This window comes from Pelodiscus sinensis, chromosome 6, assembly GCF_049634645.1.
Source record: "Pelodiscus sinensis isolate JC-2024 chromosome 6, ASM4963464v1, whole genome shotgun sequence".
NCBI lineage: Eukaryota > Metazoa > Chordata > Testudines > Trionychidae > Pelodiscus > Pelodiscus sinensis.
This window is the reverse complement of record NC_134716.1, coordinates 30,943,520-30,961,944: the sequence shown is the minus strand read 5'-3', so window position 1 is coordinate 30,961,944 and position 18,425 is coordinate 30,943,520.

Genomic DNA, 18,425 nt, shown 5'->3' with positions numbered 1-18,425 from the left:
GGATCAACATCAGTGGTTTGACTTACTGTAGGGGAGGGGCAGCATCTTCATAGTCAATTGTAATTCCCCAGGTTATGAAATTGTCTTTTGTGTTATGTTTTCTATGTAAGAGGTGCCATCTGTTCAGGTCTTTTGCTGAATAATAGACACTGTAGTCTTGAACAAAATATTGCTCATAAACCTTTCTAACATCTGGCGAGAGTAAGTGTTACTGAACACAAATGATCTACAGAACTATGACCATCCCACTTGGTAAAAGCAACAAGATGTCATGGAAGCAATAAAACTGGCATTTCTGCAAACCCAGCCAAGTTGAGGACATGGCACATACTTTAGAAAGAGGCAGCTAAAGATTCCCTAAGGAGGGCTCAAAACTCTGCACTCCAAGTCCTTGAAGTTAAAGAATAAAGTTATCTTTTGACAGAACACTGTGTTAGAGCAGACTGCTCTTTCCAGGGCACATGGTAATTTTATGGGGTTGAAGAGACTAGACCCTTCTTTTTTTTTTTTTTTTTTTTTTTTTAAAGGAAAGATCATCTCTTTGAAAACAAATCACTGTTTTATTTAGTGTGTGTTGAACAACGACTTTCCGGACAAAACTGACAAGTTTTGTTTCTAGCTGTTCATTTGATACCCCCCCACACACACTTTAAACTGAAAAGTGATATGTGACTTCAACTTGTTAACAATGGCTTCTACAATAACTATAGGCTGTGTCTGACAGTGTGTCTGACACACATCATTTTCCCCCACTTATTACCTTAAAAACAAGTCCTGTCATCTCTAGATTTTTGCAAACCATTTATACTGCTTTGATAACACTTTGCTCCCTTGCAAAATGATCCAGGATAATTGATTACCATCCATTTCTAAAATCTTGATGAGAAGACATTACCAAAAGAAAAGAATTAATAAAAAAATGCAGACAATATAAAAAGGAGAGAATGAGGCCAGGAAAGGAAGGGAAACGCATGGGAGAGCAAAAAGCCAACTGTGGTACAAATAATAATATCAAACTAAAGCCACACAATAAACTGTCCATTTGAGAAGGCTGAATGTCATATGCTTTCCCTACGAATGGCTGTGAAGAGCTGTAATGTGACTGGTTGATAGAAGTTCTAAAGCTGTTCTCTTCCAAGGAATGTGTCAGCCAGGTTTGCAAAGCCCTTTACTATCGTTATTCATAATTATTGTTTGTAACATAGTGCCAGCTAGGTGTCCCTGTCATGGAGCAGGGCTTCATGGGATGAGCCTCGTGCTGTGTGTAATTGCTTTGTCATCATTTTCTGTAGATCAATATATTTTAATAAAGGTAAATATTTAAAAATACCTACCTGATACAGGTGGGTTGCCCCCCCCCCCATACTAGAGCTTCTGATGTTGCAATTCCAAGGGCCTAAGGCAGTGGATTCTTGGCAGAGCTTGTTAATTAAGTCTGAAGGCTGCTTTCTGCCTAGACCAAGGTAACTAATTATTTTTGACCAAGGTATGAAGTATTTTTGTCAAGGTCCAGGCTCCAGAGACAAATACAAAAATAACAATAATGCTAATGTGGCTTGTTCAAAAGCATCTGGTGATCTGGGTTTGCTGTCTGCTCCACCTCCAGCCTAGATTTCCCTCTTTTTATTGTCCTCTTTCACTTTTCCTCATGTCCCTGTCTTTCTCCCTGGCATTCCTTTGAATTCCTGCTTTCCTTACCTGTCTCTGCTGGGCAAGCAGCTCCATTCCCAAAGACATTTGACTGCATTCCCAGCATTAATTCTGCTCCACAGATACCAGACAGGGGTCTCTTTGCTACCTATTCACTCTCAAGAAGGCCCTGAACTTTCTCGATGTCTAGCTCAAAATGAGCAAGAGAGAGAAATGCACAGAGAAACTTAGACGTCTGAATATTTCACACCTTTCTGCAGGTTCTTCTGTTACTAACTTCTCAATTGTTTCAAGTTTTATTTAATTGTGAAGACAACACTCTGCAGCCTATTCCCTGTTTCAGTCAAGGGGAACTGCCAGAATTAAACTTTAGTCACGGCTTCGGAGACAAATTCTCCATTGCTTGCATTGAGTAGTACATTGATGCCAATAGGACTATAACTAAGAGGTACTAAAAGGAGTAAGAGTGCAGTCTGACTGATAAAAACAGTCGCAGTCCATAATAAATCAGCAAATTAATTATCAAGAATTAAACTCAAACAATACATTTGGCCTCCTTGAGCCAAGTCCTTTGACATCTTTGGGAGTTGAGGGAGCAAGGATTGTGTGTCTGGGTACTATATGTGGAGTAAAACCTACATTTACATTGCAATGGACTTTTCCCAAGTTTAACCACTATGATAACTGACTCAAATCAATTTGCAAGTAGATTATAAGAATCTATGAACTATCTCTTTAATCTGTGTTATTACAGGATAACAGTATGAACCTTCTTTGGCATAAAAGATATTAGAAATATCCTAGCAGATGACTTCAGAGGGAATGTGAGAGAATAGATCATAAAAACTTCCCATAAACCAACATTCATTTTCAAGTTGAGAACGTAGCATTTGGGATAAGGGTGCGGGGTGGTGTCTTATAAAATATAATCTATTTGATTGTGTGATGTTAACTCAGGGCAACACAACTTATTAATTTTTCATGTTATCCTTGTGAATTAGTAAATGAGTACGCTTCATGATGCTTGCTTAAACAAAAAGTCAAAGGCTCCAATCCTGCATTAAATTCAGTGGAATTACAGCATGTACAGTTAAAGTATGGGCATAAATCCTTGAAAGATTGGAATGTATTGCAATACATTTGCATAGATGTGCAGAGATGTAATTTAAAGCAAAGTTCATTTTAATTAATTGTGTTAAAATTTAATTTTGAAAAGGTGGGTATTTGTGTGGAGACTCAAAATCTCGTCAGCATTTTGCAGTGCAACTTCCCAGCAGGATTTTTCTTGCTTTTCTTTCACATGAAGATTTGATCTACCTTTCTTTTTTTTTCTTTTATCTTTTTTGTTTTTCTTTTGAAATTTTTCAGGTGATACTTCATCATGTGTTCCCCCTAGCCCAATAAAAATGTTTGCCTGGAATTGGAACACACATTAGCCTTCCATCAAATTGAAAGAGTGTATTTAGGGCAACAAGAATGTATTGCATTTCTTTAGCACTGAAACATTATATTCTCATGGGGACAAGAGGGGATTATTTTCTGAGCAAGTACAGTGTATGTCCCAGTAGAATACACTGAGTAAGACCCAAATGCCCTGTCCTTCTTTCATTTAAACCTTGTACTTGTCTTCCTTAGCTTGCCTCAGCAACTTGGGGAAAGTTTTCCTTCCTTGACACTTCACCCATTTTCCTCACAGGTGGTATTATTCTCAGAGTAAGCAGTAGTCCTCTAAACTGAGGATTGAGTGATCTGATGAAGCTAGTTTGCACCTGAGAGTTTTACTTAGACCACTAAACAATGTCTTTTTCCATAACATGCATGTTGTAATTGCACTGGATAGTTACTTTTGTCTCAGATTATTTTATTAACCTATTCAGTGTATTTCCTGAGGAAGCATTTATATAAAAATAAATTTGAGTTCTTTTCCATGGCAATTCAAGGCCATTTAAAAAAAATTGGTCTAGTTTAATGAAAGAGAAATTGTAATCCAAATTACTGGTAAGAGTCCTAATGAATCTGATAAAGACCCTGACTGAGGAAAACACTAATGGAGACAGTTAAGTACTTTCTGAATTAGGACCAAATAGACAATTTGTTCCTGTTAGGAATTTCTAAAAAGATTTCTGTTCCAGTTCAGTTTATGTTCAAAATAATTTGGGTTGAAAGCTCTGTGTACAATGGCTAGATTTTGGCAACAGGAAAAACTGGAATGAACTATCCAGGTCATCTTAAATCTATGTTCTTCAGTGTTTTATTGCAGTAGACACAATCTCCAGATTTCAACTTGAAACATTTCTTGAAAAAAAACCCTCTAAAGAAAACTACTAACAGAAAGGGACAAAAAATGATTAACTCTAAACAGAGGTCATAAGAACAGCAGTAATATAATTAAGAACATGGATATGATCCCAATCCATAGGGTCCATGAAGTCATTATCTAATATTGACCATCTTCAGCAACAATCCTCAATGACAAATAGAATAATTAATTGGGTGACTAGCATTACATATGATTGTATGTAATTATAAAAAGGTCCATCAGCCGAGTTATACCAAGAATGAATTTGTCCCTAATATATCTTTAAAATGTCACTTTCTGCCACTAATAACAATGATTATTAAGACTGAAATAAAGTTAAGACTGGGTTTTTTTTATGCATGCTGTCTCTTTACTTTTGTATTTCATTCAGTTTAGCCAGTGAAACCAACCTAAGCAAATTCACTTTTGTTTCTAGTCTAAAATTCACTTTCTAGTTCCCTTCAATGAGCTTTGGACCAAGTCCTTAGACTCTGATCCCAGCAAAATACTTAAGTGGGTTCATAACTTTATGCAGGTGACTAACCCTGTTGCCTTCAATTAGTTTACTCATGTGTAGACCTAGAACCTAGAATCTGTGTACAGAATTTACTCTTTACTCATTACTGAACTGAAAAAGTACAAGTTAAAGTTGAGCATGTGCTTAAGTGCTTTATAGGCTCATGGCTGTTGTCACTAATGGCATGACTGCAACCTTATTAAACCCAGTGAAAATCTTCCATTGAATTGAATGTTGCAGAATCAAGTCTTAAAACGATAATTTTTTGGGGGGGGGTCTCGATTTTTAAACAATTATTAATCTAGAAAAATAATTGGGAGTTCATTGTGAGCTTTTGATCCAGCCCTAAAATTATATGGACTGGCATCCATTGTATTTAAAAAAAAAAAAAAAAACCCTGGGTAGTCTCTAACTTTTTGTCTGCTGATTCTTTATTGCAACTCCCTGCTGCTGCCTCATTCCCCTGCAATTAATGGAATGGCACGCTGTTCAGGTATGCTCTTCAGCACAGAGAACACATCCTCCAGCCTGTTGTAGCCAGATAGGTCTGACTGCATTATCGTTAACACACCATGATATGAAAATCAGTGGAAACTGAGTAATAAGAAAAGATGTCTTGATGGTGAGAGACTACAGTAAATGTCAGCTGTAGGGTAAATGTAAACAACTACTACAAGGATTAAAGTGCCAAAAAATGGGGTCACAGAAGTCAGTTTATAGTTAATATTGCAGTTGTGTTATAAGACACCCTCTCCTCTCTCTAAAATTCACAAAAACACTTGTATCAACCTTAAAATCGGCCTGTTAATGTAGCAAGCTAGTTCTGGGGCTGAAGTAGAATTTTTGTACAAACTTTGAAGTGAGTAAGAGAAGGAGTCCCTGAGAGCAGCTTAAATATGGAGGGATTCTTTCTTTTAGTAACAAAATAGAAGAAACAAGCTACAACACATTTTCCTGGATAGCTCTTGCTGACATTTACCACCCAGCATGAAAGTTGACTTGAATGAAAAATAATTTGGAACTTTTGAATTTGTAATGTCATTATTGACCCTCAGTTCTGGAAACCTTAGCACAGAACATCAAATGGCTGCTTAAGACCTAGGAGTTTGAGTGTTTTTGAAAGTCCTTTAAGCAATACCCCCAAAATATAGCTTGCTCATTTGGGAGGTGTGCTGACAGAAATTAGCTCAATTTTTCACCAAAAGAGTCTATTGCCTAAGGCCAACAGGGAATGTGTCTGGGAACAGCCAGCTTTGTCTGGCTCATAAAGGGACTTGATGTGACCTAAGATTGGAAATTGCAGGGGGCTCCTCTACTGGAGATATCAAGAGTTCAACAGGAAGTTGTTCTCACTCCATCCTGGGCTTCCAATGGATCTTGTAGTTTCATTCCCATGCCAGTCCAGTATATCCTCACTGACAGACATTCAATATGATACATTTTTTTTCTTCTCTTGAACCCATTTAAAAAAATAATTTTATCAGAACCACTGTACATAAGAGGATTACCACTCCCTTGGCAATAGATACAACTCTGACCAGTCACTTATTGTTTTATTTTTTCAAAGTAATACAATGAGATTTGTCTCCACTGTATATTCATTATTATTTCAGTTTTATTATTCCTTTCCTCAGAAAAATTTCTCATTAATATTTTTTCTTTTGACTTATCCTTAAACTGTCCTACTAAAGACCAGGTATTATTTTCTCAGCACTGGATGTGATGTTTTAAATGGTTACACTGATTTTTTTTTTTTAAACCTAGAATTTGTATGCAGATTTTACACTTGACCGTTACTGAGCTGAAAAGGTACAAGTATATTTCTCATTGATTACATACAAGAAAAATAAAATCCACTGTCCTCTCTGTGCATGGATATGGGGGGGCGGGAAGAGGAGCGGAGGTATGATTTCACATACTACAATTGCTACTGAATAGAGGAGAGAAAAAAAATCAGTGTCCCCACATTGGACAGATGGCTTCCAGAAATATGGGAAGTATTGTCGACGGGAAAAATGACTCATCTAAGAGATGACTCATACACCAAATATTTGTATATGTGAATCCTTTTCATTCTATATACTGAGAAAAACAGTCTCAGAAGCCAGCTTTGTTTTTCTCCTTATTGAGGTTACTTTGTTGCTATTCTATTTTATCGCAATGTGGTAAACCTACACTATGCTTGTTTCTTAACAGGATCTTGATCCTTTTATCTTTCCTAGTTAGCCAAAGGTGACATGACATTTACATGGCTTCAACCTGATGTATTTATATACTATATAATATCACAAGTGATTTAATTGTGCTATTGATTCATGATGTTCGTTAACAGTGGAAGGGATTATGAAATGCAGGGAATTAATAAAGCAATCTTGGGAAAGAGAAGGTATCATAGAAATGTAGGGTGGGTAAAGTAGAAAGAGGGAGGAGTGTTTTCCAGGTCCATTGACAAGCCTGAGGGTTTTTTGGGCTAGCATGTTCACTGCAATGAACATTACTAGCTACTTCACATGCCGGTTATACTGTGAGCTGTTTAACAATCACTATAGTACTGCCCACGCGCGCACACACTCTGAGCATGATTCTCAACTATGTCAAATAGCAGGGGGGGGGGGCAATATTTTTTTTAAATTGAGGCCACTTCGTAAATTTATAAAGTGGCCCCAGGCCACCCTGGAAGGGGCGGGGCCTTGGGCAGAAGGGGCAGGGCCAGGAGACTTTTCATTCTCTCCCACCCAGAGACCCTGATTGGCCCAGGGGTGGGAAAGCACTTGAAGTCTTGCCCACCTCCTCCCCTTCCCTGCCTCAGGCACCTAGAGAATCGCCAGCTGTTTTAAAACAGCTGGCAGTTCCCTCTAGGTGCTGCAGTGGGAGGAGACTTAGCTCACTCCTCCTGCCCCCAGGCCAATCAGGGCCTGGGAATGAGGGAAAGTGCTAAGTCCTTCACCCCCTGCCCCTTCCCTGCCAAGGTTTTAAAACAGCTGGCAGTTTCCTCTGGTGCTGTGTGCCCCTGGTGGGGGAGGAGACTTTGCACACTCCCTGGTCCGCAGGTCTTGATTTATTGCAGGTACTTCTATGACCTCCCATCACTGTACTATCAGAATACCTCAAACTCTTTAATGTATTTATCCCCAGAACATGCCTGTGATGTAAGAAAGTGGTGTCATCTCCATTTTACAGATGGGGAATGGAGACACAGAGAAACTAAGGGCCACAGTTTTACAGATATTTGGGTACCTAATGCCTTTAAAAATCTGCTTTTTGGTAAGTTGGCCCACAGCAAAGCAGGGAATTGAACTCCGGCATTCTTAAATCAAAGCTAGCCATACACCCACTGCACCATCTTTCTCCCATCTAACTGACTAGAGAATCAGATCTGCTGTCAGAATTCCCTATAAGCTGAGCACTTGGGAGGCCACCCAGGAGAGATTCTAATGCTTCCCAGCTGATTAGTAGAGCACCTACAGTGGCCAGAGCTGGCAGCATGTGTTTCTACTCATGGTGCACATCTACACAAGTCTCGGCGCACATAACATTTATTCTGCACATAGATGGAAAAAATTAGAGAGAACATGGCTTTATCCCAGTCCCCTTTGGAGAAGATAAATGAGCTTGAGGAGTCATGATTATGGCCACTGGGAGAAGCTCCAAGGGGATAGGAAGAGTTGCTATATGCTCAGCCCCCTTCACACAACCTGGCTTTCATTGGATATGCATTTGGACATGACAGTTGGGACAAATGCAAACTGCTGCAGTCAGAAACTCATAGATGGCTACCTGTGTTCCTTCTATTTCCACCCACGTGCAGAATAAATTTTGTTATATGCACGAAGGCATGTGCTGCTGTGCACCACCAGTAGAAACACACGCTGAGAGCTGTGGCTGCTCCACTAATCAATGAATGGCATTTGAATCTCTCCTGGGTGGCTGCCCAGATACTCGGCTTTCAGGGAACACTGCCTGCTCCTTAGGTATCACCTCTGAAAAAGTGAGTAATGATAATCCTTGCACTTGCATTGTTCCTTTTCATGTGTGATTCCAATGCACATTATGAAGGGAAGCAGCTGAATTTTGCACATAGGCCTGATCAAACACATAGCTCTGGCACAGGACATTGTCTGTTCTGTGTGGCTTTAAAGCTGCCCTACCTGTCTGCAGCAGCTTCACCCCAGTGTAGTGGAATTCTGTAGTGCCACACAACCAGACCAAAATAAGCTTGTGCCTTAAGTAACTTAAGCTTTTGGAAACTGCTCACTAGTCTGTATCTTCTACCACCCCCCAGCACTGTGAATGGATGACAATCCTCCAGACGTGGGGTCTGATCATCATCCCATCACTCCTATGTATAGCATCTATTGACTTAAATAACCTAGTCGGAATACCATACACACAACTGATGGGACCCTGGGTTTTTAGTGCATGTCTGAGCTTCTAGCCTCACACTCCAAGTGAGTGGTGACATTTTCCTTCTCCTGCTTCCTTCTGCTTATGTGGCAAGGTGCATGATTTTGTTGGGGGGCGGAGGGGACAAGTAATGCCCTTGCATCAAATCACTACCATAGTGAACACATTCGTTTTCTTAAAGAGCTATAAGTTCACAGCCATACACAGCTATGGATGCATTCTTATGCCTAAACTACAAAGAATAAATCAAACCAACCTAATATACTTTTGTGTGTGTGTGTGTGTGTGTGTGTGTGTGTGTGTGTGTGTGTGTGTTTACACACACCGGTCAGAAGTGCTGCTTTTGTTTCAATTGTTATGGTCTCCAGGGGGGGGGGGGGGGAAGCTAATCAGACTTAATACACAGATTTTACTTAGTGGCACTTCAAGTTGCAACCACATCAACTGTAAGAAAACAGAGCAAGAATTTTGTTTAAAGAGCCCTTCTCTGCCAGCGACATGGTTTGAAACAGTGCCAGAGATTTCAGGCTGGCAAATCAGCAAAGGGGCCAGATAAATCAGAATGAATGTAACAGATCTCACTTATTTCAGCTCAGCTTAGCTTCTTTACTATGTCACTGTCGTCAAAAGCCAAAAAATACTGAGCTGCAGGAATAAAAGTGCTTGGCTAATAAAACCAGATCCATTAAGAAAGGAAAAGAAAAGAAAAGTGAGAAGTGTGACCATAAGTTGGTAATAATATAACTTGAGTTATTTGCAGAGATAGAAAACAGTACAAGCTGAAAAGACACATTTATTTCTATTGTATACAATAATTGTTTCCCAGTTTTAATTTACATTTGCTGGTAACAGCTGCTTACAGGTCAGGTAACAATGACATTAAAAAACCAGTCCTAGTAAAACCAACTGTACGGCTAATGTTGGTATTAATTCTATTTCATGCTCTTGTAGTTTACTATGTAAGGCATTGCTTAAAATCATTCTGAAATGTATGTTTTATGAAATACTAAAATATCCATGAGCACTGGTCAAAACCAAACTGAAATGGATTGTTTTTAAGAACAAAAAGGTGTATGGGGAGAGCAATCACATTTGCGCTTATATACAAATTCCACAACACTAGGCCCTATCCCTAGGTCTTTCAGCTGCAGAAAAACTCGCGTGCAGCAGAGAGAGCATATTTTAACTGCGTGGGAACCAGGCCATGGCGGAGCTCTCTCATAGAAAACCTGTGCACATCTGCAAAACAGAACTCTCCATAATGATGGAAGCTGAGAACATGGCCAAGGAGTCTCTGAACTTACAAATATTGATTGGCCCACAAATGTTATGTCTGGGGAGCAGCAACCAAAATTCCTGCCCATACCTGTAGGTAGCAGTCATGTATCACAGCATGCTGGTTGCAGCAGACTGGGATTGAAGATTCTGCATATCACTGAGTATCTTGACTCTTTATTTGGACTGTATGCACTTCACCTATCTGTCACCAATGTGGCTTGCAGGAATACATTTTAAGATTTGATGCAAGTATCGTATAATACTTAGGCTATGTCTGCACTATAATGTTCTTCTGGAAAAAAATGCAAATTGCAAAATGCAATTTGCGTAGCTTTTTCCACTTCCTTTTTCGGAAGAGGCTTTTCTGACATTTGGCCCATCTACACCAGGCCAAATGTCAGAAAAAATCCCTTTTTCGGAACATCCCTTCTTCCTCATAAAATGAGGTTTACAATGATGCCAAAAGAGCACGTCTGCTCTTCAGAAAATTTTTTTGGAAGAGCAGATGCGTTCCGTGGATGTAGCAGAGTTTTTCTGGTATCCTGGAAAAACTCTGCAGTGTAGACATAACCTTAGATAATAATCCCATAGCTACTTAGTCATTGCAATCACAGAACCACATAAAATGAAGATGGAAAAGACCTAATAGATCCTCTTATAGAACAGTTTTTATTCTGTGCTCCATGAAACACTTGCTGTTGGCATGGGGAATGCTGGCCAGTTACATGGTACTAACTCCTTTGTTCTAGCCAGGAAAAGCAAATATGGCAGAGCGATAAAATGAAGAATTAAAAGACAAAACCCAGGACAACTAAACATTCAAGAGTACTTGCTTCGTAGTTTTAATATATAAGCAGCTGCTGAACTGCCACAGAAAGCAAGTGGCAAAGAACAGGGCCTCCATACATACACCGTTATAAAGTGTACAAACCCTAGATGTGATGAAGTCCTCTATTAGTTAAGGACTGACTCCTGATTTATATCTCCCTTGTCAAGAAATGATGTGCATAGCTCTGTCATGAGAGAACCTTGCAAAAATACCTATACTTGGATAAGGTATTTATCTATTCTATGCCCCTTTGGAAATGCCTCTGAAATAAATATAACAGGCTAGTGGTGATTGAGACACACTGCACGGGCACATTCCAAATCAGTTTTTTGCTTGATTTATTTACTGAAGAGCATCACAGAGATGAGACCATGCAACACATGCTGTAAAATAATAACCTGCTGCCTTCTTGGGGAAATATATTAAAGATTGTGAGGCACTCGGATGCTACAGAAACAACCTACAGTAATAAGGGCCTGAGAGAGACAGATCAGTGATACCCAGAACTGGCTTACTATTGGTTTCCAAAAGCCAATGGATGTGATTTTCAGAAAGGTGCAAAATCAAAACCCAGATGTCTGATCTGAGGCCAATCCCCTAGCTTCCTTTACAGATTCAAAACACGAGGCAGTGAAGTTGTGCCACCCCCAGGCCAGCAAGCAAGTGCAGTTTTAAATTTAAAAACTCAAAAACAAACCCCCAGAAACACTTTGTTTTAATGAACAAGTAACACAAATACAAAAGTAACCATGTATCCCTGACAGCCTGGTCTGTATGAGTTATTACAAGATAGGTGCCAAGAGCAGTAGAAAATAATGTAGTGTGTAGTGCCATCTTGTGGTTCTTACGGTAAATGTACCTGGATAATTTAACCCAACAGTTTCTATGATTTCCCTTTTTGCTTCAGAAGCCTCAGTTTTCAGGTACCCAACATAAGAGATTTTAAGTGTCTTATAGTGAGCACACACAATGTTGTGAAAACTTCAGTGTTAGGTAGACATAACTCTGTGATCTAACTAGGTAGAGCTAACTCTGTGAGCATGTTTGGTAAAATGTAGTTCCCACCAATTAGTTCACCAACTACATTGACTTCATAACTCCACCTCTGTGAGATTACAGTTACACTGCATGATTATTTTGGAATAAGCTATTCTGAAAGAAATACTCCAAAATAGCTTATTTTGAAATAGTGCATCTACACTACAGGGAAGCCTGGAAATTAATCTGAGGCAGGTTCCCATAATGTGGACACACTACCTCAACTTAGAGCCCAGAAAGCACTGGGGAGTTATTACTTTGAATGGCCTGGAGGAGGAGCAATTTTGAAATAGCAGCAGTGGAGCGTCCACACCCTAGCTATTCCAAAATAGCTATTTTGGAATAGGCGTTATTCCTCGTGGAATGAGGTTTACAAACACTGAAATAAGACGCTTGCATAGTTATTTCGGAATAATGGACGTTATTCCTAAATAACGCTGCTGTGTAGAGGTACCCTGAGAGACCTAGCACTTAAGTTGATGTAGTTAGATTTATGTGGTACCAGAGTAAAAACTGTGCTGCTTACGTTGATTGTTGCTGCCTTTCGGAAGCCATCCCACAGTGCTCCACACTGACAGTTAAATTAGTGCAAGGACTGCGGGTAAGGGAGCACACTACCATTACAAGGAACATAGTGTGGACAGGCAAAAGTGATTTAATTACTAGAGTGGCTGTACATCAAAGTACGTTAGATAACCTAAATTTTGTAGCATGTCCTTTCCCTTGGTGCATCTTTCCTTCAACTAGTTTTTAGGATATTTAGCAGAGGACCTGCTTTACTTTATGGCTACGTCTAGACTGGCATGATTTTCCGGAAATGCTTTTAACGGAAAAGTTTTCCGTTCAAAGCATTTTCGGAACAGAGTGTCTAGATTGGCATGGATACTTTTCTACAAAAGCACTTTTTGAGGAAAGGCATCCGTGCCAATCTAGACGTGCTTTTCCACAAAAAAGCCCCGATCGCCATTTTCGCGATCGGGGCTTTTTTGTGGAAAACAAATCTGAGCTGTCTACACTGGCCCTTTTGCGCAAAAGTTTTGAGCAAAAGGACTTTTGCCCGACCGGGAGCAGCATAGTATTTCTGCAAGAACACTGACAATCTTACATGAGATTGTCAGTGCTTTTGCGGAAAATCAAGAGGCCAGTATAGATAGCTGGCAAGCTTTTCCAGAAAAGCGACTGATTTTCCGGAAAAACTGGCCAGTCTAGACACAGCCTCTATGTTTACATTAGTTCATACAAGGGTACCTCAGTCCTGACTGGGACCTTTGAGCACTGTAGTGCAAATAATAAACAGATCAATCTTTACACAACCTTTGGCTACACATAAACTGGCAGCTTCTTGCGTAAGAGCTGTTTTGTGGAAGAGTTCTTGCGCAAAAAGTCTTCCACAAGAGCGCGTCTACACTGGCATGTGCTTTTGCGCAAGAGAGTCTATGGCAGTGTGGATGTTCTCTTGCGCAAGAAAGCTTTGATGGCCATTTTAGCCATAGGGGTTTCTTGCGCAAGAAATTCATGTTGCCTGTCTACACTGCCCTCTTGCGCAGTACCTGGAAGCTCTCCTTTTAAACAAACATCTTTAAAGGAAGTTTATGTTAACAGTGCCAGAAAAAATTATGGTAATTATGGTTCACTTCTTGTGAGATGGTCAGGAAGCATCTATTTGCATATATTCTTTCTTTGGCGTAGAGTTAGTTTTCACTGAATGTAAATGTGCCAAAATGTTGTATTCAGTACACATAAGGAACATACATTTATCTGAAAGAAAAGGGTCTGCATTATGCTAGTTATATATTTATAAATCTGCATCATTTATTCATCTAGAACAATTTGATCATATGAATAAGCCCTCTTTGAAGATTGATCTCCATTTCTGCAAGTCTCATTTTCACAGGACTGAAACAAAGGAAGGTGGGTGTGTTTGAGACAGGGGCGGATGAGAGTTTTGCAGGGCCCAGGACAGCACAATATCGCGGGGGCCTCCCTTTGGAGAAAAAACAGAATGCATGTTACATTTACAATACATGTTTAAAAACAGTGAGTAGTCCTGTGGCATTTTAGAGATTAACAAAAATATATATAGTATCATGAGCAAAACCCACTTCTTCCGATGAACTTGAGTTGACTGACTTCTTTCAATCAATATAAGATTAATTTCATTGTCTTAGCAGGTAAATATTTAACCTCGGGTGTAGTTCAAAATGGGTAAATATTGATGTTCACAAAATAGATAAATAGATATTTGTTTACTATTAGCATTTCTATTAGTATTATGTTGTTCTTAAGTGTAATAGGCATGTGTCATCAAATGTTATGCAGATACCAAATAAACTCACCAGAGGCACATTCTAGAAATTTCCTGAAGTGAAAATAACAGGGTAAATTCTCTGCTTCTGTGTCCATCTCCATCCCCTGCCCCCTTCTGTATAATTTTTATATTATGCTCATCAGGATAATATCTGAGCCACCTAATTGAGCTGGGAAGTGAAGTCCCTGGCTCATCTGCTGAGTTGACTGGAAGGAACTAAGTTATTAAAATTGTAAACTCAGTTGTCCACCTCAGGGGCTGATTAACAGGTCATATTGTGTGTTTCACTGCTAAAGTGACAATGGGTTAGCATCTACTTTTCTCAAAATAGGTGGAATATAAGATGGAAACCCATTTTGTGAATTTGTAAGATTCCTTGATTATTTGTCAGTTCTGTATCTGATAAAAGCTAAGAAACTTAGAACAGCATTTTCAAAAATAGCCCCTTGTTCTTACATGCTTTTGTATATGTCTTAAGACTTCTGACTTTGCAATATATAAGAGGTGACTGTAAATAATTGGCTCAGATCATACAAATGTGTAACTGCAGTTTCAGACCGATTTTTTAACATTACTTTAAAGGATGCAGTATTTACTTTAGAACCATTAATCCCTATTTTTTGTAAGTACAGAGACATGTTTAAAAGCACAAATTACATGCCAAACATGAATGATTCCAAAGACTTTTGACCAGCTCAACTTTAATGGCTTATTTGAAATCATTGCTGTATTCTTGCAAAAGCTTATTAGTACATCTGGAAATATCTTTTAACCCATTTTTATTTTTCCAGAACAGTAATGGTAGACTTTTTGTTTCCTTGTTTCTGTTGTGGATTTTATTTATATATACACACACAAATATTTGACAAATTGTGTATCTATAGACTTCTAAGACTTCTATACCTTTAAAAGGGATACATGATTATTTATAAGATGTTCTTTAATTAGAAAAATTTGTTACATCACGGTTGATGCTTTAAAGTTTATTGCAATGTGTTAGCTTTCTGAGGTAGTACACTTTCATAGCAGTAGAGTTGCAATGTAATATAAAGAAGATAGATTATTCTGTTTGGAAAAATGTTAAGAATATACCTGAAGCTTCACCTTTTCCTAGACAGAATTCAACTCTCACTGTGAAAGAGGAAAATCCTGTCCTATCTGCACTTGTTTCCTGTTGGCTAACCTTGTGGCAAGAGGGGCCTGAAGAGACTGCCATGGCTAGAAATGAAAGCCAGACAAATTCAGCCTGGAAATAAAGTGTTTTAAGTTCAACAAATAACAATTAACTTGGAACAATTTACCAAGGCAAGTGGTGGATTCTCTATCACTGACCATCTTTAAATCAAGATTGGATGTTTTCCTAAGAGAGAAACTTTGAGGAAGTTCTCTGGCCCGTGTTATGAAAGAGATCAGATTCAATGATCACGGTGGTACCCTTGGGCCTTAGAATTTATGAATCCTGCATATTTCCCATCTGTTTTAGAGCCACTTCTTGCTAGGGTAGAGTCCCCCATTCAGTAAGTTTGGAGTACATTCTTTATTCCTAGATATAGACAGTTACATATCACTCCATTCAATGTGTGCTGAACTAATTCATATGTGCTGATGCTTTTCACTTTGACAGAGAACCTTACACTTGCCTTATTATCCCTTTGGGCTGGCACAATCTCTTCCCCCCTGACTGACTCTTGGATATCTCTTGCTATTACTGTGGTGTCATGAGGAATGAACATCAGATGTGAAATTTCTATTGGCTACTAAAAATACTTTTTCAGAGTTTGTAGTGCTTGGCTGGAATCCTTACCACACAGCAGGTTTATAGTCCTACCCTCCCACTCTGTAGTCTTGTATTTAGGACATATTTATAACAAACAGAAAAAGAAAATCTGTTCAGATTCCTTGCCTTTGCCTTTTTCCCTTATAAGGTGAAAAATGAATTGTTGCCTGAACCTCAAGACTGCATGAAATCTGTGACATTAGGGTAGTGAGGGCCAGATTATCTGTTAGGCACAGTGGCTAAGGCCTACAGAAAAGTTTAGGGTCTACAAAAAGTTAAGGGCATAAAAAAATTAATAATTGACTTGAAAATAAGAAAAGAAGACTGCTAAATAAAACTTAATAATTTGCTGTTTGCTGACTATAGATAGCATACAGGTATAACATACAAATAAATATAAGATGTACAGGCGATAGGGCATTTCTCCCTTATATATGTATATATTTAAACCTAATTTAAAGACCTGCAATTATGAGTATCTAGGGTCTATGAAGACTTTAAACCAGCCCAAAGGATAGTCATGGGTGAAGGGTTAGAAGTTTGGTTTGTAGCCTGGCAAAGAGTTTTTTGTGAAATTTTTGGATGGGTAAGGTTCGCCAATCTGATCAGAATAGATCTAAATTCGTCCTCTATCCCAGATTACGATTCCGTGGAACCACAAGGCTCCTCCTCTTGAGGGTCAACAGGTGACAGACAACACCACCACCTCAACTCAGGGAATGAAATAGAAAACAGTTTTATTGCTAATGGAATAGTGATTATGATCACCACAGCAAACACTACAGTAAGAACACAAATCAACTGAATTCCTTCCCAAGACGTCACTAACACAATTAATCCCAAATTTATCTAAGTATACAAAAAGTAATGATAATAATAGTAATAATAATTCCTACGCACACAAGGATCCCAAGGTTGGATGGAGAAGGGTGGCTTCCCTTCCCCTGGAGACCTGGGAGCAAGTGTTAGTAGGATTCCTAAAAGCAGACTTAAACAAGAAAAGAAAAGAAGCCATTACAAAAGAGAGGAATAGAAATAAGTCCTAAGTTTCTCTAACCTTGTATTCTCGCGACCCAGGACGAACTGCTCTCTTTCTGCAATGTGTCAGATTGCATCCCCGATCTCTCTAACCTCTAGGCCTAAATACTCCTTTTGGGTGCCAAAGCATACAAGATATATTTCCCCTTTTCCATAACTGGGCTTAACACCCAAGATTTCAGATGGTACCATATTTAATTGGAAGAAATCTCTGGGTATTTTATGAATATTCATTATGTGTGCAAAATGACTTTCTTGGACGCTGTCCCTATACCACACACAAAGGGTGGGAAGCTTTATGGAAGCTGCAGTCAACAAGGTTCCATTTGTTCGGATTGCACCAAGAGATGAAACACCCATAACTGCCATGTTAGCAGATTTATACCATAAATTATGGGTAAGGCTCAAAAAATAAACTTGCCTTGACCGCAGACTTTTGCTTCACCCCTTTATGGAAAATTACAAGCACAAAGCATATTGTTCCCCACTTATATCTTACAGAATCTGTATTCTGTAGGCCCCTTGTGTTATCAGCATATTTCAAATCTATATTACAAAAATATAAAGATGACATAAAACTCTTACTTAAACTAAAACAACTATCATATTCATATGCCAAAATAAGGCAAGTAATGATTAATAAAAAATGATTATGATAAACATGCAAATGCAGTGATTGGCAAATACAATAGGGCAATGGTTAGGTCTAGGGGGTGTTTGTGGGACCCATGCTTGCCTGATATAAAGGAGTCACTGTGGAGCTGGCCCTGTATTTGGGCATTCCATTATCAGTGACATTGACATATGAAGACCAATTTGTTCACTTATATTTTCTTTCCCCTCCTTGAGAAGGACCCACGTGTGTTCCTATCTAATGCCCTTTCCCTCCCAACTGACAGGAGGGGAGGTGGAGCCCATCTGGCCATCGTCGAGACCTCTGCCATGCGAGGCCAAGCTGCACCATGAGCCCGCCATGGGCCCGAAATGACTCCCAGGCAGCTGTAAGGCTAAGCGGGGGCCAAGACATGGTCACAAGAGCAAGCAGGGACACGCTGCAGTCCCCACCGTGTGGGATGGCCCGACCGTTTCCCTACTCGAGCGTGGCGTGGGCTGTGGAGGGGCAACAGTGTGGCAGGCTGTGGTGGGACCCTCGTACCGCCCTCTTGCTAGAGTGCCAGTATGCGCCCCCTGCTGTCCTCCCAGTCCTGGGTTGCTGCCACCTTCTCTAGCGGCTGGCAGTGAGGAGGCCCCATTCACTGTTGGGGGAGGGAGGAAAGAAATGAGAGG